The sequence below is a fragment of the Euprymna scolopes genome, chromosome 11 (assembly GCF_053919585.1).
Source record: "Euprymna scolopes isolate OS-2025 chromosome 11, ASM5391958v1, whole genome shotgun sequence".
Lineage (NCBI taxonomy): Eukaryota > Metazoa > Mollusca > Cephalopoda > Sepiida > Sepiolidae > Euprymna > Euprymna scolopes.
The window spans coordinates 61,407,258-61,432,066 of record NC_136492.1 but is presented as its reverse complement, the minus strand read 5'-3'; the positions used below and the strand labels follow the sequence as shown (position 1 = coordinate 61,432,066).

Below are 24,809 nucleotides of genomic sequence, written 5' to 3'. Positions count from 1 at the left end.
AAGGAGGATGGAAAGACCGAGGAGTGAAAGCCCTTAACAGACCTCCACTGGATAAGTGTGGAGTGGACTGGGACGTTGTGGAGGCTTATTGCCACCCAAATTCCAGTAAAGACCAATGGTCGCTGTCAGCGAGAAGTTAATGGCAAGCAACTGTTGCGATGGCCAAATTTATTTGCAAAAGTTGTCGAAAAAGGTGAGGATTACTGGAAATCTGGGGAGACTTGTTGTCGCCCAGACTCCAGGGAATATCACCAGTTTTTTTCAGTGACCAATCTCTGATGATGACCTATGTGAGAACTCCTAGTGAGTGAATAATAATAGTAGTAATAATAATAATAATAAGAAGAAGAAGAAGAAGAAGAAGAAGAAGAAGAAGAAGAAGAAGAATACAGCCTGTGTGAAAACTCCTAGTGAGTAGAAATAATAATGACAATATAATACTCCTTTCTCCATCCTTTTCTAGTGCCTTCCTCTCTCTCTCTCTCTCTCTCTCTCTCTCTCTCTCTCTCTCTCTCTCTCTCTCTCTCTCTCTCACTCACTCTTCCACGTGTAGAGAGTAATTGATTACAACTGCTCTTGGTGTTAGGATAACCTTGTTGACTTTGCGGCTCTCTCTCTCTCTCTCTCTCTCTCTCTCTCTCTCTCTCTCTCTCTCTCTCTCTCTAGCCAAATCCTCTAAAACTTCTTAGCCCAATCTCCAACCCTTCCAAGAGTGGAGGGCTTCTTAGTGACTGCTTCAGTGGGTGGCTCTATTCAATACTTCCCTGAAGTGTTCAGCCTATATCTTCTCTGTTTGAGAGCAATGTTGCACCATTTGCTTTTATAGGATCTGATGTTGCTCTGAAACTGCCTGCGATTCTCTTAGCAATTTGATACACAATTCTCACGTCATTGCATGTTGCAGCTACCTCAGTCTCCTCTGTCATATTCTCGAGGCATACTTGTTTGTTTTGTTTGTTGATGTTGCATTTTACTTCTTTATCTTTATCAATATACTGTTGGTATTAGTGAATGACCTTAGCAATGATATTGTGCCTCTGCTGATGTAGCGTTTTCATTTCACTGATAAGCTTCTAAGGGTTGTTACTAATTCAAACTTCTTGTACCCTAAGATTTCCTCTCCTGCCGCTGACATATCATTCTTCATTTCCTCCCACCAGTAAACTTAGCCTGGTGTAGCATCTGATAAAACACTGATTCATACGTTCAAGGATGGAGTACTGTTGCCACATCTGAGCAGGAGCTGCTAGAAAGAACTTGTTCTGCCTTGATAGAGTTCAAAATAGACTTCGTAGCCTCATAAGAGATGTCCTTTTTTTCTTCCCTGCAACCTCTATCTCACAGAAGAGATGTTGCGAGTTTGTCTCTGTTTTATCGTTATTTTCATGGCAAGTGCTCGACTGAGCTTCAGTCTATGGTCCCTCCTCGCCAAACTTTCACAAGAAACACTCGTCTAGCTGAAAACACTATCAATAATTCCCCCACCCTTTATATGCGCCTAAACCTAAATGTAGATTCCATGAACAAAGCTTCTTTCTTAGAACTGCACACCTGTGGAATTGTCTTCCGTCTTCCTGCTTCCACCTGACTACAATATGGTTGTCTTCAAGTCCAACGTAAACAAGTTCTTGATGAGCCGTTCCACTTAAGTTAACAAATTTACCGAATTTCCATTACTAATGATTACTATATTGTCCAATTGACTACTGTACACTCTTAACCTTTATTCTCGAGTAGTCTCTGGCCCTTGATAAGTGGTTATGCTTATGTAAAAAAAATAATAAATTCAGACAAGTGTTTCTGAATTTCTTTCAGGCATCAAGGATTGTTTGACTTGTTATTTGCTTTCTTGCTTTCACTCACCACCCGAAACTGTTTCGTTTGAGCGGGTAGAAAACCGCACATAGTTTTACTTGTATGATGCAACAATCTTAATTTTTTAAAAAAATGCGTTGATCAGATTTTATTGTTGGATTATATTCGTTTATCTCGGATCCTACTACATTTACCATTCCCACAATCAATGTCTACGATTGCAAACTCAAAGTTTTCAGTCTTTATACCTACCAGCAAGTTTTTTTCACTCAAATCGGCTATTCATTTCCTCTAAAGAGAAAAGTATAAATTTTAGAAACTCCATGGATTAAGAGAAAACTTCTGTTATATTCCCTGTTTTTGAGCATTTGATGATTCAATAAATAATGAAATTTTTCTTCGTTTATTTATGTACAAACACATTGATATTTATTATACAGTGAAAGATAAGGTGTGTTTTAGAAATGAATACATTAAAAAAAATGGTAGCAAACGTTTAATTTGTGACTGTCTAAAATTGTTTATTAGAAAGTAATTTCTGGTTTGAATTAAAGTAGAAAGTCAAAAGACAAGTATTATGTTGGTAGTGATGTTTTTGATGATGTTTTGATTATGTTTTTGATGATGACCATGATGCTGTTGTCAAGCATTAGATGGCCATCTAATTTGGAGAGTTTCGATAATTGGTCAGAAATCGAAAATTAAACTGGTATACTCTCATCTTTGTGGTTAGTGTCAGCAAAGTGTTGTACCACACTCCCTTGGCTAGACAGACCATGGCAGTGGCTGCTTTGCCTATTCTTATGTTGAGTTCTGTGTCCAGAAACAAGTTGCTGGTGATGGTGAAGCCGAGGTATGTGAACTTGTCTACCACCTTCAGGGTGTGGTCGCCAATAATGTTTTAGGGGTGGTGTTGATATCTTGGCTCATGATGTTAGTTTCCTTCAAACTGATGATGAGGGAGAAAAACACAAAGCAGGAGATGAGTCGTTGAAGGCTTTCCTCAGATTGAACAACGAAAACTGCATCATCTACGAAGAGCATCTCTCTAATAACACTTTGTGTGCCCTCATCTCCACTCTGAGATGGGCGAAGTTGAATAGGTTGCCGTCGCTCCTAATGTGTAGAAAGATACCGCCGTCTGCCTTGTGGAATGCATAGTGCAGAAGTAAAGAAAAGAAGATGCCAAAGAATGTAGGTGCCAAGATGTATCTTTACTTCACACCGCTCTTGATTGGGAAGGGGGCCTGAGGAAGAGCCATTGAACTGGAAGGTGCCCATCATGCCATCATAGAATATTATGATAACTTTAAGGAGTTTGGGTGGGGGGGACATCCAATCCTGAGAAGGAGGGTGAAAAAATCCGATCGATTGACCAATTCAAATGCCTTTGTCAGGTGGATGAAGGCGAGATATAACGGATTTCTCTGTTCATGGCACTTTTCTTGCAGCTGCCTAATCGAGAACATCATGTCAATTATTGATCGTTTGGCCTAAAACTCACATTGTGACTCTGGGTAAATACGGTCAGCCAGCAGTTTTGCCCAGGATGCTGAGGAGGGAGATTGTTATAGTCGCTATGGTCGCCCTTGTTCTTGTAGAGCATGACGATCCTTGCATCCCGCATATCCTGGGGTATCGTGCCCTCTTCCCAACACTGTAATAGAAGCTCATAGAGATGACCCAGGAGTGAGTTCTCCATTCCTGCTCTCAAAATCTTTGGTGGAATTCCCTTACTGCCTCAAGAATTTTACAGGAGAGTGAGTCAATTGCTTTCATCAGTTCATTGATGGTGGGTGGGGAATCGAGCTCATCCATGGGGGGTAGCGGTGTTATGTTCTCGATAGCTTAGTAATTGATAACATTTTCACTTGAGTATAGCCCTTGGTAGTGTTCAGCCTATCTTTCCATTTCTTTACTGAGATCTTTGATGATCTTTCCAGAAATAGGCTTGATGAGTGTAACCTTGAAGATGTTGGGACCAAAGGCTTTCTTCATCCCATCATAGATAGCCTTAGTGTTGCCATTGTCTGCAGCTGTCTGAATGTCTCTGCATAATCTCAGTCAGTAGTCATTGGTGCACTTGCAAGAGATTCTCTTGGCATTGTTGTGGGTTTCTCTGTATGTGACTAGTGTATTATTGCAGGGCTGTCTCTTGCACTCCAAGATAGCTGCTCCTTTTTCAATGATGGCAGATTCCATCTCCTCTATCCCAGCCTCAAACCAGTCTTTGTTCTTCTTTGCCCTTTTCCCAATGGTGTCAATGCCAACCTTGTACACAGCATCCCGGATGAAGTTCCAACATGCCTGGGCACAGTCTGTGGGGCAATTATCCAGAGCTTTATTGATGACTTTGGAAAAACGTTCACGAGATTCCTGCATCTTCACTCCTGATGTGTCAATACTGGGGTGACGATTCTGCTTGGAGCAATGAATCAGTTGAGGACAAAGACACATCTTTCTCTCCGGGTAATGACAGAATTCAACTGGTGCCAATGCTTGGATCTGGGATGTCTTCAGAATATTCTGTGGTGTAACTTGGTGCCAAAGAAGGTGTTGATAATGCACAGGTTTCTGTAGGAGCGGAGCTCCAGTAGCTGCTGGCTATTATCATTGAGCTTGCCAATGCCAAAGTGTCCAATGCAGTGTGACCAAGCTACAGTTGTAGTCTTCACCCACCCGGGCGTTGAAGTCTTTGGAGACTTCATGTAGAGATGCAGCATACTAGCAAATGCAGTATCTTTAATGTATTTTTTCCAATTCACATTACCTGTGAATGTTAGGCAGAGGATTTTGAACGTTGGGTTAGGTAAGTGCTGTTAGTCATCGTAATTGGTGGTTGGAAAAGTTTCTTATAATTATTACAAGGAAAGAACCTTGTCTTAATAACATTAAATGTAACCCTCCAGTTTCTGTCAGACATTTCTTACTTGTTTTAACTTAAGACTCAGCACAACTTGTGGTTCAAAATAAATAAACACTATAAGATATATCAAAACACACACAAAAAAAAACATATCTAGGTAGATAGAAGGGTAATTTATTTTGCCTTTGATAACATTTGTTATACATTTGTTTTCTGGACACTTTTCGTTTACAGCAAAATGGCATCACTTCTTATGACGCAATATTGGAATGTGCACTTTTATTTGTTTTGGGTGTGTTATTAACACGATTCTCAAGAAACATTTCACTATATCTATATTAATAAAACTAATACGACAATATCTTGCATGTTTATCACCTATAACTTTGCTATATATATATATATATATATATATATATATATATATATATATATATATATATATATATATTTCTTCTTTGTTTATGAACTAACAGGGAGACCCGACGTTGCTTGGAATTAAATGAGCAGCAATGAATGTTCCACATTTCCAATATTTTTATTGTCATTGAAACCGGTGAAATCGCCCATTAGCTGCTCTAGTTGGGGACCCACCACGGTGCATCAGGAGGAAGCTTCTGCTACGAGTTGTATTGTGAGTGGAAGGGATTAAGAAATAAGCAGAAGGAGATTTACAATATGTGTGGCTGGATAAAGACAAGAAATTTTTTTTTGAACACAAGCAAAGGATTATGGGACATTTACAAACAAAGGGAGATAATAAAAAGACAAAAGTTATCAGACTTCCAACACGAGTTATCAGACTTTCAACGCCCTCATTTGCTCTTAGAATGGTATTGTGTTGTTTTTATTTATTTAAAAAATCTGTAAGAGCACCATATCGGTAAATATAATTTAAAGTTTGAATAAAAGTCCTTTAAATTTTTCTAGTTTTGCTAAAGTTGGAGGTTTTGCCATGTCAGCTAGCATATCTGTTGTGAGACAATAAATCATCTCTATACTGTTGTTATTTAGCGCGTTCCTGACAAAATGGTATTTTATATCTATATGCTTATATCTTTATCAGTGTACAGGGTCCTTGGAAAACGCTATAGCACTTTGATTATCCTCAAATATCTTAATATGGGTGTATTTTTGATATGGGTCCATTTCTGTGAGTAGCTGTGTGAGGTACATAGGTTCTTGGGTAGTTTTTGCTAGTGCCATATATTCAGTTTCACATGTAGATAACGCAAGCATGGGTTGTCTTTTCCTATTTCCAGGAAATAGGTGGGTCATTAACTGAAACAATACCTAGATGTGTTTTGTCTGTCACATTAGTCCAATGTACAATCAGAATCACTGTATGCAATTAACTGGAGTTGGTCACACATTTTTGCATAGCATAGGAGTTACTGCACACTGCTCCTTATGTACATCGGTACATGCTTGGCTGCTGTCCAGTGTTCATGTGGTTCGGATAGGGGTTTTAATAGTTTTCTGACAATATAACTTAGATCCAGCATAGTACAGATCATCAAGTAAATTAAACTACTGACGACTTCACAATTTTTTCTAGGGTCGATTATGTCATCAGAGTTAATTGCCGATTGAGTCCAACTTTTGTTCATTTGGCATTTATTTCCTGGGTTTACAGTCAGACATGTTGAACCTTTCTTGTATTTTTGTTGTATACTTTTCTTGGCTCATTTGTATATAACCTTCAGCTACGTTGAAATATAATCCTAGGAAATAACAGAGTTTTTCCAAGTCTTTTATTCTGAACTCAGATATTAGCATCTGTTTGATGATGTTTAGTGAGTCGATATTATCAGCAGCAAACCCACGAGATGATAATGACTCTTTCTTTTATCACTGTGATGTATATAGACGCAATTATCTACTTGGTTCTGGGTAAAGTTATTTTCGATGAGGCGGTTATACAGAGTTTTGTTTAGTTTCTGCCTATTTGTTTTAGGCCGTATAAGGATTTGTTTAGAATACAGGCTGGTTTTTCGCAAGTTTTCCATTTTACTTCAAATCCCCTGGTTGCTCCACATAAATTCCATAATCAATTGGGGCATGGAAGTATGCTGCTTTCACATCCATGTATGATGAGATTGTACTGGGTAGCCATTTGCATTAGTGTGTGAATCAATGTAATATCGGCTGTTGGAGAGAAACTTTCTGAATAATCTACTCCTTTGGTTTGGTTACAGCCCCTTGCAACGAATCTTGCCTTGTACTTTGGAGAACCGTCGGAGTTTTCTTTGATTTTTTAAATCCATCTACCACTCACTCTCATTTTGCCTTTAGGTAAAGATGTTAACTGATAAACGTCATTTTCTTTTAGAGAATCGATTTCCTCCTGCCTTGCTTTGATCAAATGGTGTGCTGCTGGAGAAGTAGTGACTTCTTTGTACATATGTGGTACACCACATGCAGCTTTGTAAAAATAGTTGATGTTGATTAGTGTGTAGCCACTTTTGTTCTGAACTACTATCACATAGTCTTTTAAGCAGTTGGGTGATTTGTGTTCCCGCCTTGGGTATCACAGAGTACAGCTATCTTCTTCTGTGGTATTAATTAGTCAATCAACATCAGGTCGTTTAGGGTTTTCTGATTTTTAATTTTTCATTAAGTCTTGTTGAGAAATATCCTCATCATCATCACTTGGTGGATAGATTAGCATGCGTTGTTGATGAATTGTTATAAGAAAAGGTTATACAACCCCACTTTCTCTTTATGTCATAATAAATGTATGTATTAGTGAAGCAGACACCCCATTCCCCAAACCACATCCGTCGAGCAGCGCCGATTAAAAACCAAGTCGAAATAGACAACCCACCCCAACCTCTTTTCATTCCACCCATGCAAAGGAAGTCACCAACGGACCAAAAAGGGAAATCAACTCAAAGCTTGAGTTTACCTTGGCCGAATATTATTCTTGGAGATGAATATCCCTCCAATGGAAGACTATATACCGAAAATCATGCATCGGGGATAATGTTGAAAAAAACGGTGATGAAGGAAAGAAAGGGCATTTACGTTAACAACGCGCGCTCGACTGGAATGGATAATCACTAACAGAGTTAAGTATCCTCCAATTTTCATTTTCCCCAATCTGCTCAACCCAATCCCATGTTCTTATGCTCAAACAGTTATTCTTGCTATATATAAATTGACTTTTTGCCACGTGTAAAAAAAGAAGCAAATATATTACTGTCTGATTCCGGATAATAACTGTAACTCGATTTTCGTTCAAAAAAAAAAGGGGGGGGATAGACAATACGTCTCCATGAATAAACCTTATTATCGTTCGCCCCTGCCTCCTCATCTCAACCCATAATGTTGTCTGCACCCCTATTTGCATTATTGTTGTTTTATATTTTTTGTTTTGCATTCACCTGTATTACACTCATGCAAATAAATTAATGTATTTCTAGTACGTTCATACCCTGTTGTGTCATTATCATTCTTATTGCCTTATTCCAATTATTAACCGTGAATGTCATTAAGGTGTTTCATGATGATAATGTTGGTTCGAACCTCGGCAAGTGCCATTTGGTTGTGATATCATTACAACCGGCACACTGCATATCTTCTTTTACCTTACAATGTGTGTTTGGGTGGAGAATTTCCCCTTGAAATTCCTAACCCCAGGCTACCGGCACTTGGGATTTCCATCTGGGATCTCAATATACATCAAACCCCTGGGCTAGTCCCAAAAACCGTTACAGTGTGTTTATATACTTTTCCATTTTCTTGGTAATAGACTATGTATGCTGGCCTGTTTCTGTCATATCCGACAAAAAATCCCATTTAGCATTTTGGGTCTAGTTTTCCTCTTTTGTTAAAGTAGATATAACACACCAAGCCGAAGAAAAAGTACATTTTTGAAAAATCGCGTTTTCTCCCAGTTATTTTATGATAGGAAATCTGTTTTAAACGAGTGTTGAAGCACCTGTTTCGTGCAATTGCAGATGTCATAACAGTGTAAGTCCATAAAGTTTTGGGTAAGCCGCTTTCCATCATCCTGCATCTTATCATTTCGAATAATGTTTGCCAATGCCTCTTGACAGTTCTGTTTTGGTGAGGTGCGGATGGTGCCAAGGTCTCATGTCATATGTTGATTTGGCGGAGTAATTTTTGGAAGTCTTGAACTCCAAACCATTGTCTGATCTCAGTATTCTTATTTTGCCATAGAGAGAAACATCCGCAATCAATTTTTTGGCAGCGAGAGTAATGTCACTTTTATTTTTGACAAAGTATACAAACACAACATTCAGAGAAATCATCAGTGAATGACACAGTGTATATGTTTCCATTTAAATCTGCCGGGTCTATAGGACCAGCTAGGTCTGAGTGGACTAAATGTAATATAGTTGTCGCCCATTTGCCAGGGTGTTTATTCCTACTTTGAGAAAATTTTCTTGAAGGCAAATGTCACAATTTTTGTTTCTTGTGTCTTTATTTTTAAAATTTCTTTCCACTGACTACAGCAGGCAGTTTTATTGTGTCATCGTAGTTACAATGGTATACAAAAGTATTTTATGCCACGTGTGAATATCGTGACATTGATGACAGATGTTTTCAGTAATTCCATCTTCCACAGTCGTTAGGTAGCATAGTCTTTTGTATACATATATTTAAAATTTTGTACCCTTTTTATGTTTGAGTACGTTTTAAGTTGCTTTAAAAATAACCGTTCTTCCATTTTTGGTCGCAATTTTTATGGAAAATATATCCTGTAGGCACCATTTTTAGAGTAAATGTGATGCAGTTACCATTCATGTGTAGTAGACATATTTTGGTGTCTCCTTTTTTTAATGTTATACCGTTAGTTTTCGTTCCATCCACTAACACTGATTGGAATGTTTCATCAAAGTTTTAAAATTTCTTTGCATCTCTAATGATATGGGAAGTGGCTCCTGCATCCACTAATAAATCTGTGGGTGATATCGGCTTGCATGCATAATGGTCTTACATTATAAATGCGAATGTATTTTCTTTGATATCTGCTACCTTTTTTATAATGATCCTTCATTTGTAGGCGCTTAACTTTTTGGATAGACACCCTTTTCCGTTACATGCAAAGCATACGGTGTCTCAGCCACAATATTATCATTCCTCATAGTAGTCTGTGAAAAAGAGGAAGTTAATTTCATGACGTCGTCACTGCTCGACTGGTCTTTGTGTTTTAATGTTTCTTCGAAGCTGTGAAGTTTGGTTTTAAATTCCGAGAACGTTAGTTCCTCATTGTTGCAGGTTACATAGATAGAAAAATGATCTCCTGAGAGCTGTTAAAATGGTTTCTGTCCTTATATAGTCCATGACGCTATCATCAACTTTCTTTTTGAGATATGTTAATTGGGTATATAGAGAAGTAACTCTCGGCTCTCCTTTTCCTGTGTGATGTTTGCGTAATATTTCAAGGACCTTCCTTCCGTTATCGGCAGCTCATCAAGGATAAGCTTTTATTATCCAGGAACTCTACAAGTTCGGCATAAGCTTCTTTATTTCTTTCATTATCATTTCCGTCTCCAATGGGATTTACAGCTAAGATGACGTCTTTTAGACTGACGATACGTAGATGGCTTACGAATTTAATTTCCCAAATTTCATATTTTGCCTCATCTCCGGGAAATAATAATCTGCTCCAGTAGTTTCTATTATCTCTAATGGATGCATAGGCTGTTTTGAGGTGCATTGCAAGTGGAAGGGATTAAGAAATAAGCAGAAATTACAGGGAGGAAATTTACATGTGTGGACGGATAGAGAGAAGAAATTTTTATTGAACACAAGCAAAGGATTATGGGATATTTACAAATAAAGGGAGATAATAAAAAGACAACACGAGTTATCGGACTTCCAACATGAGTTATCACTTTCAACAGCTTCACATACCTCCTCACAATGACTTCGTCCACAATCGTACATTGTAGTCTACACTGCACAATAGAGAACCTACTGTTGATTTTATAAAATTATTTTTATTGAATTAAAATTTAAAATGCAAAAATCAAGTATCAGAGTTCAATTGTGGTCTAAATGGAAACATCCATTTCGAACGCGCTCCTGTCTTATTAAAGAATCTACTGTTCAAGTTATACGCCAGGCCCTTGTAAGGTGATAAAACTTTTCAAGTGCACTTGTGATGTTAGGTTATATAAGGATGTTAACTTTGTTAAAAATCGGACAACTCTTTTAATTGTTTGTTTTTTTTTATTATCAATATTTGATGCTTATTGGAGCCATTCAGATGCACAACCTATCTAAGAGCACTCCCAGACACATAAAGTATATTTATGTGAAATTTTCAAAAAGGAATCGGCCCAGCCATTTCGGAGTCTATATAGAACTAACTCACATACACGAACGCATACATACAGACAAAGTGCCTTTGATAAAAAAATAAAACGAGAAAACTGAAATGAAGTTTTAAAAAATCCTATTAATTTCAATTTTCTTTCAGCAATATATCTCCACTCGATCAACGTCAACCAAATACATCTAACTATTAAATAAATGACGAATATCAAAGGGCTATAAGTTTCATAAATTTGTTTAATTATTTGATTTCAAACAAAAAAGAATTGGTATTTTTTTACTTTCTTTCCACCACAACACTTACCTTTAAAACCAAGCTCCTCTCTTTACATCAACATTCTGATCCACATCTGGCATCAATTGAAATGAATGGCTCTCGTCTTCAGGAGGCCTCAAGTTTTGACAAGCTTCTGGGCTTGACCGTTACTCCTGATCTTAAATGGAACACATACATCAAATCTGTTGCCAAGGCCGCTGGAAAAATGGTAGGATCTTTTTATCGATCCAGTAGATATCTCACTGCTGATGCAATTCTCTATCGATATAAGAGCCAGGTACATCCAAGGATGTAATACTGTTGCCACATCTGGACAAGAGCTGCTAGAAAGGACTTGTTCTGCCTTGGTAGAGTTCAAAATAGACTTCGTAGCTTCATAGAAGATGTCCTTTTCTCTTCCCTGCAACCTCTATCTCACAGAAGAGATGTTGCGAGTTTGTCTCTGATGTATCATTATTTTCATGGAAAGTGTTCGATTGAGCTTCAGTCTATGGTCCCCCCCTCGCCAAACCTTCACAAGAAACACTCGTCTAGCTGAAAACACTATCAATAATTCCCCCCACTCTTTATCTGTGCCTAAACCTAAACGTAGATTCCATGAACAAAGCTTCTTTCTTAGAACTGCATGCCTGTGGAATTGTCTTCCGTTTTCCTGCTTTCTGGCTGACTACAATATGGTTGTGTTCAAATCTAACGTAAATAAGTTCTTGATGAGCCGTTCCATATAAGTTAACAAATTTACCGAATTTTCATTACTAATGATTACTATATTGTCCAATTTCTACTGTACACTCTTTAACCCTTATCCTCGAGTGTCTTTTTGGCCTTGATAATGTGGTGATGTCTGTGTAAAAAAAATAAAAATAATAAAAATAACGACTTTTATAAATTTTAGAGTATGCAGAAAACGAATATCATATTTAAATTTGGCGCAGTCAAGTAGTTTTCTGAATATTAGGACCTTAATTATGTTTTCAATAGCGGCCATGTTTTGTCCCAACTGAAAAATACTAATGCGCATGTGTGTTACAAAACATTCCCGATTCCCCATGTTAAGAATCGCGAACGCCACTGACATTTAGTAAGTAATACATAGGAAAAATATGTATTAATACCCAGAAAAATTGTCAGTCCCAAATTTAAATGCAATATTCGTTTTCAGCATACTCGAAATCGACATTTTAAAGGTGAGTGTTAAGGTGGAAAAAGAAGTAAAAAATTACCAAAACTTTAAATTTCAACTCCAAAACATTGCCAATTATATTGTTAAACTTGATGGTTGATCATGATCTGGTTTTTGCCGACAAAAGCCACGAGTTGGTTGGTTGGTTGTTTTTGTTTTACGGCATATCAACCCTGTTCGGGTTATTTAATGCCGAATCCAAAGATTTTGAAGAAACTTTTTTTTAATAGAATATATTTGTTGTTTTCACGTCGGTTTCTATTCAACCCATAGTTAGGACCCTAACAGGTAGTACCACTCCGGGTCAGAGTGGACCTGGGAGCAATGGTAATTAAAGGGTGGCCCCACACTCCCCAAAGCCCACAAGCTGGGGCCTCACCACTGGATATAGTTTAAGGTCATATCCAGGACCCCCATTGAGGGACTTTTACCCTCTGCAGGGGGGGGGGGCAGTCGGCATATTCTAATGCTCCACTGACAGGGCCCAAAAGCCACGTGTACAAGGCATTCATGCACGTATTTTATTTACCTTTTCTTCAGGAGGTTAGGCACACAGGCAAGTGTTGATTTGAACAGCTAGCGAACTGGATTAGAGCGTTTTGGCCTACAAAATATACCTGAGCAGCCTCCTCGGTAGATTAGCAATAAACTAAACCTTTTCTTGCAGAGAGAAGGTAAAGCCTGGAGGGTGAACCTCTTAGAATTGAACAGGACCATACCTCAGTCTGACAGTAATAAAGTGGCAAATGTGTGTGTGTGTGTGTGTGTGTGTGTGCGTGTGTGTGTGTGTGTGTTTGTGTGTGTGTGTGTGTGTGTGTGTGACGCACTGTACGCAGTGTCTGTCAACTGTGTGAGCGCATATGTTTACATTAATTAAATAATGACATTTTTACTGCGAGTCTATGACATGTATCGCAGACGTACGTATACATGCATCGGGGATATGTCATCGACAATCAGTCTAATAGTAACGTTATTGGCAAATCCTATTTCAGCGGCGTAAATTATTTGACAGACAAAAATTTATAAAAATTATTTATTTTTATATAAAACACATTATTAGACCCTAAGGCTGAAATAAAATCCGAAAAAATTTCATTTTTATTATTTTTTCAACATTTTTTATTAGACAAAATGTGCAACAATCGAGACCGCCATCTTGTTTTGAAATTTTGGCCTTTGTAAGGTTTACCAGATTGGCCTTTTTTAGGCCAAATTTGGCCTTTTTACGCTCTTGCATGGAACCACGGTCCATGCAAACATGTGCGCTCACACAGTTGACAGACACTGCGATACAGTGCGTCTCTCTCTCTCTCTCTCTCTCTCTCTCTCTCTCTCTCTCTCTCTCTCACACACACACACACACACACACACACACACACACACAGTGAATCATTTCATTTCACACTTTCCATACATACACGTCAGACGCACCTGAAAGCTAAGCCAATTTTCGGTCTCTCCGTCTTCGGCTCTGTTCGTGTTTAGGGGAGGAGAAATCCTTCTCTAGACTAAAGGAGTTTTTTAATTGTCTACATCTAGACTATCCTTTAGGGTGGGGAAACTCTCTCCACATTAACAACTGGCGAACTAATAGTGCGCAGCAACACTCAACAGTCGTAACACCAGTGTTCCTATTTACAATGCCTCCCCACGGGACAGAGTTAGACACCAGGGTCGTTTTTTAACGTGGAGAAAAGGAACAAAAATAAAAATTGTCTCAGTCGTGAAGGATTTCTCCTCCATCGAGAGAGAGAACAAGAAATTGAAGTGCAGCATCTGAAGAACAGATACTACACTTTGATCTTGGCTCGAAGTAACACCAGTGTTGTTGTCTAAATTAGAAGCAGTTACTCTCTCTCTCTCTCTCTCTCTCTCTCTCTCTCTCTCTCTCTCTCTCTCTCTCTCTCTCTCTCTCTTACACACACACACACACACACACACACATTTCAACAACAAAAAAGTCTGGGAAACGGAGATGAGACCATTTTCCCGGACATTACCTGCTCATTTGCTAAGGAGTGCCATCGGGACTTTACAGATTATTTGTTTTACGGCCAAAGCACTTGGGGGGGGGGGCATATTACAAAAAAGTATTGGGTCTAACTTTGCCCACGTATGTTTGAGGGGGATGGCTAAGTAAAACCTATAAAACTGTTTCCTTTTAATAAAGACATATATAAATTACACCTTCACTCAGCCTCCTGACTAAGATCAGAGTGTATCATTTGTTCGTTTTGGGAGGCCATCTTCACAGGGATTACGTCCTTTTGAAGATTGAAAAATGTATTGCCTCCTATCACCTGATACGGCGACGCCCCCGTTCATGCGGGAGTACTGATAAGAAAATGTATGTATTTTTTTTTTTTTTTTTTTTTTAGCCAAGAATGCACCTTTTAGGGGAGCTTGATTTTTTTTCACATTAAAAATCAACTCTGTATTTAACTTTGCCTTCGTGGGGAGGCAAGTAAATAGATACAACTAGTTTATCTTCATCACGTACGTAACCACTCTAGATTTTTTCGCCCCTCATTTCCCTGTCATACACAGTTTTACACTCAATGGCATACGTAGAAAAAATAACAGTAACACCAGCGCTCACTGACACAGTACACCGTTTCCACGTCACATACGCACAGTGAGAGTGTTCCCCCCCCCACTTTCTTACTCTCTCTTTCTCTCTCTCACACACACACACACACACACACTCACGAGCGTACACAATGTCAATGTTTTTACGCCATATAGACATCCTCATTCATACATATAGGTTTTTAATTAAAAAACGCACGAAAAGAAATGAGAATAAATATTCAATAGAGATACGACGTGTAACTTAGACAGCTGTTCGGCTGTTCACCCGCTCACATACAGACACCCATACACACACATAACCAACACATACTTCTTTAAATATATATATATATATATATATATATATATATATATATATATATATATATATATATATATATATATATATATATATATACATATATACACGGCGAAAGTAGAAAAAAGGTCTCAAATAAAATAGTCAAAAGGTGGAAGGAAAAGAGAAAAGGAAAGGGAGAAAGAGAAAATAAAGAGAGGTGTAGTAAAAAAAGAGAGAAAAACAAAGAAAGAATGTGTGTGAGAGAGAGAAAAAGAGAAAGAGAGAGAAAAGAGAGGGAGTTGTATAATACAAAGAAGAGAGAGAGAACAAAAAAACCAAATGAGGAAAAAAAAATCTCCATCCTCTCAAAACTAACTTTAGAATCAACAACCTTGCAACTGTGTACAACTTACCATTTTGACTTACTTAATAATTTGCTTACGGGCACATTTTAACGTCAACAAATTGGCAAATCAATTAATTAATTAATCAACCATTATAAAAAAAAAAAAGTCAAATTTTATATACATATATATATACATATATACATATATCGTCCGTCACAACAATTTGGTTTTGTTCAAAAGTGGATTCCACCTACAAATGGTAAATAATGTTGATATTCATTTATTATCTATTTAAAGACAATGTATTCTTGCAATCTCTTTCAATAGAAGGAATAGCAAGAATTTGTTTCTTTTCTTCTTTTTCTTTTACTTTCTTGAAATCAACTTCCAAAATAGCAACAATAAAGTATTTAAGCATATTTTGAAGGATAATTAATTTTAAACAACCAAAAAAACTTCAAAAACTAATCGCGACAGTGACTGATAGTCACGCTGTACGTCGCTAAATCAATCACGTATATTCAAATAAAAAAGAAAATGTCATTTATTTATCATGTTATTTGTAAATTTTTACATGATGAAATTAAATTCCAAGCTAAGCATATTTATTTATTTATTTATTTATTTTTGTGTACATTCTATTTATTTTTTTATTTAGTAAACTAAAACAAAAATTATGTATTTCACTTTCACCAGTGTTGTCTAAATTAAAGTAGTTCTGTAGATTACGAATCGTGCTTAAATAATAACGTTATTATTAAGAAAGCCGTTCTTAACATGGGGATGGATGGTCTCTCTCTCTCTCTCTCTCTCTCTCTCTCTCTCTCTCTCTCTCTCTCTCTTTAACATAAAAGATTGGAAGAAAAAGGAGATAAAACCATCCTCCCAGGCTTTACTCATCAATTCGTCTGAGGTGTCCTTAACGGGGCTAATAGAGTTTATTTTCGATTTTAGTTCGAAGTGCTCCTTTGACGGAGGGAAGGGGATTTCCGTCACGTTTAAAACCAACTTTTTCTGCTCTCGTGTAGTGTGAGAGGGGGAAGCAAATACAGAGATAAGAACTATGTGTATGCGTATATATGCATATATATATATATATATATATATATATATATATATATATATATATATATATAAATATGTATGCGTATATATGCATATATATATATATATATATATGTGTGTATGCGTATATATGCATATATATATATGTGTGTGTGTGTGTACATATATATGCATATATATGTACATATATATATGCATGCATGCTGCAATGCTGCATGCATATATATATGCATATGTACATATATATATGCATGCATATATATATGTACATATATATGCAAATATATGTACACACACACACACACACACACACACACACACATATATATATATATATATATATATATATATATATATATATATATATATATATATATATATATATAATTTTGGAAATCTTGGAGCGGATTAAGTAATAAAACATATGTTACCATAGGTAACATATGGATTCAGATAAAAATTCTCCCCGGCGTCTGATTTTAAAAATCAAACTCTAAAACCTGTTGATTCGTGACGGGCATAGTTACTTGTCCCTGGTGGCAATGTGAGACACAAGGTCGGGGGAAATCCGGTTCCCCAAAAAGAAGCACTTTGGATTAAGATTAAAAATGACCAATACAGTTCCGTCGATAATTTCTCACGAGTAACGACAACTCAGGCGACAATAAACTAACCCCTTCCCAAAGAAGGAAATAACGCCTAGAAGGATGGGCCTCGGAAACCGAATTATAACTAAAGGGTCTGTTGTTTATCTGCCTTTTAGACTGCCAGTGGCAAGTTATACACGTGGTCAAGTTATAAGCGTGAATCCCCCGCCCCCCCCTCCACACACAAAAGAGCATTCTCGGTTGGAACAAAAATTGCCTCAGTATGAAAAGATTTCTTCTTTCACGATTGGAGATAGAACAGATATCACACTTTTAATCCTAACCCAAAGGCTGGACAAACACCCATTTGCCTCATCCCCACCCCATACATAAGAAAATCCAGCTCGTCTGAAAGAGTCTATCTGGATTTGGGGCAAGCATAAAGATTGGCTCAGTCGAGAAGGATTTATCCCTTAATACAGAGGATAGAACAGATACTGCACTTAGATCCTGAACAGAAAGTCGATCGAGTTTCTATTTACGTGTCTACTTACTAGGACAAAGTTATACAAGAGAGCCTCTCCTCTTGTAACAAGAGGTCCATTTTCTTTTTTTTTTTACTGTGGGATGAGGTCCCAAAAAGGACACTGTATGGGACAAACCTAAAAATTGCCCCAGTCAAGAAGGATTTTCTGCTTCGGTTGAGTACAGAACAGATACTACACTTTCATTGAATTTCGTCTATTACTTACGTGGCCCAAAATCTGATTTCATTTCTCAGTTTCTAAGTCGAACATTTTGTACACGTGTCTAAGTTAACTTACACAAAATTGTTTACATCATCAACTTTGTTTTGGAGAGGGGTGGCGGGAGGGGAAATTATTTTTAGAATCTTCTTTTGGGGCAATAAAATTATTTATTCCAACTTTTAACAGTAATGTTTAAAGAAATTATAATATTTTTACAATATATATATATATATATATATATATATATATATATATATATATATATATATATGAAAAGAACAACTTTAATGAATGAGTTGTTTTGTTTTGTATTTTTTAGTTTTTTTTGTTTATTTGTTGTTGTTTTTTTCATATAGAATTTTTGGATATGACCAAGATAAAGGGAAAAGTGTTTTTTTTTGTTTTTTTATCAAATAAAAACGAAAAGCTTATATATATATATATATATATATATATATATATATATATATATATATATATATATAAAATGCGATTTATTTTTTGCTTCTATATGAAGAAACGCAAATCTTTCTTTCTTTTTTTGGGGGGGGCTATATTTTAAGATAGTTGACAGCTCGATTTTTTATTTTTTTACATATGTGGTTTTAAGCAAAAGCAACTACATTATCATGTCGAAAATAGTAAAATATCCAAAAATTGCGAAAATTCATACAGTAAAACAATTGCTATAGTGTTGAAAAATTGCAGTTTCACCCAATTTTCCGTAAAAAATTACTTTTAATTATAAATAATTTTCTACTCAATGAATTTTCGTAAGTTTTGGATATATTACTATTTTAGACATGGCAATTAAGTAAATGCTGTTTTTGCTTAAAACCACGTATTAAAAAAAAATAGATCTGTTTTAACAAGCACTCGACATTATCTTAACACAAATTAGTTGTCATAGTTTTATAATAATTTGGTCCAATTAATAATTTAATGACCAAACAATATCGTAACAACTAGGTTTCATCAGTACGTTATTTTTTTGTTTGTTTGTTTTTATCATTAAATGGTGCTGGTGCTTGTACAAAGAAAGGCGACAAATCGTTGTTTTTTTTAAATAAGATTGCAGAAACAATGGACATTACCTCATTGTTTATTTTAGAAAGCATACTTTTAATTTTTGCTTATTGTTCATTATTTAAATAAATTACTTTTTTTATTTAGAAAGAATATTTTTTTATACAAATTTACGAAAACAACTGGAAATTATTCAAATTTTAATTAATTTTACTAATTTAATTAAATTACTGTTTTTGCTTTTTGTTGTTTAACTAAATATATACGTTGCTGCTGTGCTGTACTGCTGTACTGCTGTACCGCGTTAAAATAAAACTATTATTTCGAAAGCCATTCTTAACATGGGGAGGTGAGGGTGTTTTTTGTAACTATTATTCTGTACTTTCACCTAACAATAATAAAAACACCTCCCTTTTTTATCTGTCGTCTTTGTACAAGCATCCATTAATTGGACTAAATTTGTTATAAAACTGGAACTAATTTAGTTTAAGTTTAGGTAAATGTTATTTCGGCGCTTCTACAGAATTGGGACGAGATTTTGTAGTTATGGAGTTTTCAGATTAAAAAAAAAAAAAGCAATGGTTTCAACTGATTTTTTTTTTTGTCCATTCTAATAAGTGACAATGGTAGCTTCCAAATTATGCAGTCAAAATTACCTGAATATTATTGAATTATTAAACAAAACAACTTTAATCGGGTTAGCAAGTGAAAAATTGTCGCCATCTTGTTCAAATCAAAACGGAAAATTACCTCCCTTTGGAACTCTCCTGTGTCTTACGATCGTTTTTATAAAATTCTATTTTTTATTTTCTTTAACAAATAGTTTCCTACCTTATCGGTTTGGATATAATCATCTTAAAATATGAGAAATACGTAGATACCATTGTTTTCATATGAAATTCCGTTTTAGGGTTTCCGAAATTTTGTCTCAGTAATGTAGAAGCGCCGTTATTTCAATAGCACTCCCAAAAGCTAAAAAGTTCAACATAACCAGTAAAATTATAAGACTTGATTCGTGTCAGGGCATGTGTTTTATTGCGAAAATATGATAAGTGTTTTTAATTGTTAACATTTTAGCAATCGCCAAATTTTCTTCCGTTTGGTAACAGTTATTTGTTGACATTTTTTTTTTTACTTTTCACTCTTTTTTATGTCGGAAATTCTTAACAATCAACTAGACTTTTTCAATTTTCTGCAAAGTCAGGTTTTTAATTTTCACATTTGCTTACGTGTACTTTAACTTGATGTTTGTGGAAAAGTTTATAACATTGAATGGTACTCCTCCTACACTTTATTGCCATTTTAAGTACTGGCCAGGCTCAACGTTTCTTAACTTCGGTGAACTAACGAGAACCGGTGTGTCAGTGTGATTATGCACATAATAAATGTGAAGATGAAAAAAAGAAAAAAAAAAAAAAAGAAAAAAAAAAGGAATATTCTTGGAAAGTTGAAAAGAATTTGGAAGCATTTAAACTGTCTAATAGGAAATCAATTAAACTCACTTTAAAATTTTTAAATTCTCATGTTTGGGATGCTATTTACATCCAAGTGCACCTATTTACAATGCCTCCCCACGGGTCAGAGTTAGTTAGACACCAGGGTCGTTTTTTAACGTGGAGAAAAGGTACAAAAATAAAAATTGTCTCAGTCGTGAAGGATTTCTCCTCCACCGAAAGAGAACAAAAAATGGAATGGCAGCATCTGAAGAAAAAACAATATTAACGTAAAAACTGAATTTAAATTGCTAAACCCCCTCTCTCTGTCTGTCTGTCTGTCTCTCTCTCTCTCTCTCTCTCTCTCTCTCTATATATATATATATATATATATATATATATATATATATATATATATATATATATATATATATATATATAAGGCGCGGTCCGTAAATTGCATAAAAGAATGAAAAAAAAATTTTTTTTTTTTTTTTAAATGTGCTGCTGAGTGCTGCTGCTGCTGCTGCTGCTGCTGCTGCTGAGTGACAGTGCTGGTGCTGGACTGCTGAGTGCTGCTGGCTGCTCTGCTTAGAGTCGACATATCTATTTTTAATATGCTGATTTAAGCAAAAACGCCAGCCGAAAATAGTAATATATTCGATAATTGCGAGTAGAAAATTATTTATAGTTAGTAATTTTTACGAAAAATTTGGGGAAATGGCATTTCATCTAGATATGAACACCTTGAGGATTGCGAATACGGGGAACATACTTATCTCCCGTTGCGCCAGTTTAGTGGCTGACCCTTTGTTTTAAACATAGAGATAGACAATTTTTGGTGCCCGGAAAACTCGTCTCCGGAAAATTCGTACCCGGAAAACTCATCCCTTGTTGCTAGGTAGGAAAACTGGTCTCAACTCGTCCCCGGAAAACTCGTCACTTTGTGCTGTAGAAAACCTGGTCCGTTATTTATTCAATAAGAGACTAGTTTCCCTACCTAGCAAAAAGGGGCGAGTTTTCCGGGTTCGGGTTTTCCGGAGACGAGTTTTCCTAAATTCCAAATTTTACTAAAAACACAATATCAGTTGTTCTTCTCCATAAATTTTTGTAATTTTTAGATATATTACTATATTCGACATGACAAGTAAGTACTGTTGTTTTGGCTCAAAACTATATATTAAAAAAAAAATCGATCTGTCGCCTCTATCTTAACAAGCAACAAAATATATAAACGACACTGATGCAAAATTAGTTTCCCCAAGCAAATTGTTTTCATTTTCGAAGAGTTATGTAGAGTTAATGCAGGCCATTCCATTCCTCCATGTTAAATTTCTAAATTTGCTTCGGGAGTTAAACTGCACAAGTGCCTTTTAATAAAATAATTCCGAAATCTGTACACTTTATTAAAAATAAATGCTAACTGCGATGTGAGTCGAAGTAAAAAAAAAATTCATACACGTGTGTAAATAAATCAATTCCTAGAAACAGTTCTATATTCTTCCTTTTTTCGGAAATTGAACTAAAACTCATGAGGGAGGGAGTTATTATGACACCCACTCCCAGCCTCCTTTAATATAAACTATATTAAAAAGTAATCTCCTAATTGAAAATACAATCAAAATGAACCATTATTTCATTTCTATTCTCTAAATCTTTAAATCCGAAAAAAAGTTTTAGCGTCAGACTTAAAAATGAAAACAAAAACTGGTTCTGCTGCGCCATATTGAAACGGGAATCAGAAGCAATAACACAAAATATATGGATGGCGCTAGGGGTAATAATTACGATAAACTATTTCATTCCCAAGTTTCTAAATTTGTTTTTATTTATTTCTAGTTTAACGGAATTTATACATTTTTCCATGTTTGTAAAATATTCAAGACATGCCATGATTAAAATAATAAAATATCCATTTGATTTCTGTGTGCAGACATTTTAGCCAATTGTGACAAATGGACGTTTTAGCCAGCTATTTTTAAACCAATACATGAGGTAGGTAAAAATAATATAAAGATTAAATTTAAAATACCAGATCATACCAGACTTTTTTCACGTTAATATAAACTTTAAAGGTTCCTAAAAAAAAAAAAAAAATCTCGCTCGACACTATTTTCTGACACGTTATCATTGTTATAAAATTATTACTGTGTAACCCGGATATAAGAGACCCTAATTTAAAAAAAAAAAAAAAAAAAATGAATATAAGAGACATTTTCTCTGGTCCAAAATTAGAGCCTGTGTAAATGTACAGTCTAACCTGGATATAGGTGTAACCCGGATATAAGATAGCTGTAAAGTCCGTTGAAATAAGTCTCTTATATTCGGGTTACACTGTAGTATCAATATTTTTGTTGTGGTTGTTTGAGAGACCCTGTAGCGGATAGGACATTATCAAAGAAAGAATCACACAATCTATCGCTACAAAATAATGAATTTTTTATTGATGTGTTCACAATGAATGAGAATTCAAAGAGTCCATAGAACGTTCTAGGTGAAAGAGGATGTTTCGTTTGTAATGGAGAAATTAAATATATTCATATTATTTGGATTATTTCAACTGCTGTTTTCACCTTGAATGTTATTTTTGCAACGTTTTGGTCGATGTAACCTCTGACATTCTTCAGATATATCTTGTTGAACTGGGGAATCTTTTTGTCAAACTTGGGAATTTGCACTGAATTTTGAACGAAACTCTTTATTTAATCCATACTTCTCATTTTGTCAGCCATGACCAAGTAAAAGTCCTAAGTGATTCGCAATTGTATTTTGAGTGTCGCCCGTCATAAGGATTGAACCTTTAACCTCTAGTTAATTTTAACTGAATTTTACCAAGTACTTTATCCATTATGCCACAGGACTGATCGTGGCTGAAGGAACGGATTAGGACTATGTTACCCCCATGGATTAAATAAAGGATTCTGTTAAAAATTTTGTACAAATTTCCAAATTCAACAGAAACATTCTCGCGACATTTCCTTTAGGAGGTCAACTGAAATGTTGTGAGAATGATACTAAAGATGAGAACAGCAGTTCGAATAATTCAAGCAATACGTATTATCAATCCTCATCTCAAAAATTTAGAACCATAAATTCAGTACAATTGTTCATTTTGGTCGTTGTCTTGAGCGTTTACACGTGTGTAAATCAGGTAAGCATGAATATGTGCATGTATATTAGCGTGTTTGTTTTGTTAGTGAGAAAAGGTGTATGAGTGTGCGTGTGTTCGGTGGGCAGCATGAATCATGTGTATGCTGTCACTGGGCATACAGTCAATGCCTCTTATCATGCATGTGCTACTTGCTGAGGGTCTTCGGGCCTAATGGGCCAGACAGAAATGTGACATACGTATGATGACACTTTCAGTTGTTATCTACGTATTATGAATCTACTTTGATACGATATCTACACTTTGTTATGGGATCTACGCCTCATATTGCAATCAACATGGCACAAGAGCAAGGATAACATTTCTTCGAATTGGTTTCAAAAGAATGTGTCCGAGCCTGAACACTAACACTAACCCTAACCCTAACCTCTAATCCTTACCCCAATGTTCAATTATTCAAGGAGAAATCGCTAAAGACTCAGTAATCTATTCTGAAGAATGGAGAGCTCAATTTCCATCTATCCACAGCCCTTGAGCCCCTCGAGGGGCATAGGCCATCTACAACTTTGTAGATGCTTTTGTAGCGAAGAGTTCTTTTTTCGAGGTGTGGTGCTGGCCCTATGCCTAACCTTCCCAGAAGGTACATATAGCACCTAGCCTTCCCAAATAGTCACCCATCTGATACTGGTCAGGTTCAACGTTGCTTAACTTCAGTGATCTGGCAAGAACCGGTGTATCAATATGATTGTGCTGTACTCACGGCAATTTACATCAACTCAATTTTCATCATTTTTCCATAAACCATAAGCAAAATGAACCATAAGCAAAATGAACCATAAGCAAAATGAACCATAAGCAAAATAAACCATAAGCAAAATGAACCATAAGCAAAATGAACCATAAGCAAAATCCTGTCGAGCCCAACACTGTTCATATAGACAAGGAATTGAAAGATAATGGCTTTTTTTTTTCATGGAAGTCACCACTTATCAAGGCCCAGAAGCCATTTGGGGATAAGGGTTATTGCGTGTACAGTAATCAATGGGATAGTATCGTTGTAATCGTTAGTATTGGAGATTTGATAAAGTGTCTTATTTAAGGGGGCGGTTCATCAGGAATTTGTTTATGTTGGACTTGAAGACATCCAAGTTGTAGTCAGGTGGTGCTA

At 36.0% G+C, this 24,809-nt stretch overlaps 1 protein-coding gene and 1 long non-coding RNA gene across 2 annotated transcripts in view; one reads left to right on the top strand and one right to left on the bottom strand.

Annotated features, from left to right (window-relative positions):
* Window positions 1-12,110, bottom strand: part of LOC145288236 (uncharacterized) — a 109,011-nt gene extending 96,901 nt beyond the window's left edge. Inside the window, exon 1 of the long non-coding RNA XR_013869271.1 lies at window positions 11,295-12,110. This is a non-coding gene — a long non-coding RNA (uncharacterized LOC145288236). The remainder of the gene's footprint in view (window positions 1-11,294) is intronic.
* Window positions 12,111-15,806: 3,696 nt separating this feature from the next.
* Window positions 15,807-24,809, top strand: part of LOC145287875 (fibronectin type-III domain-containing protein 3a-like) — a 791,938-nt gene continuing 782,935 nt past the window's right edge. The window contains exon 1 of the mRNA XM_080135773.1: window positions 15,807-15,931. The gene's annotated coding sequence lies outside the window, so the exon portion shown is untranslated. The remainder of the gene's footprint in view (window positions 15,932-24,809) is intronic.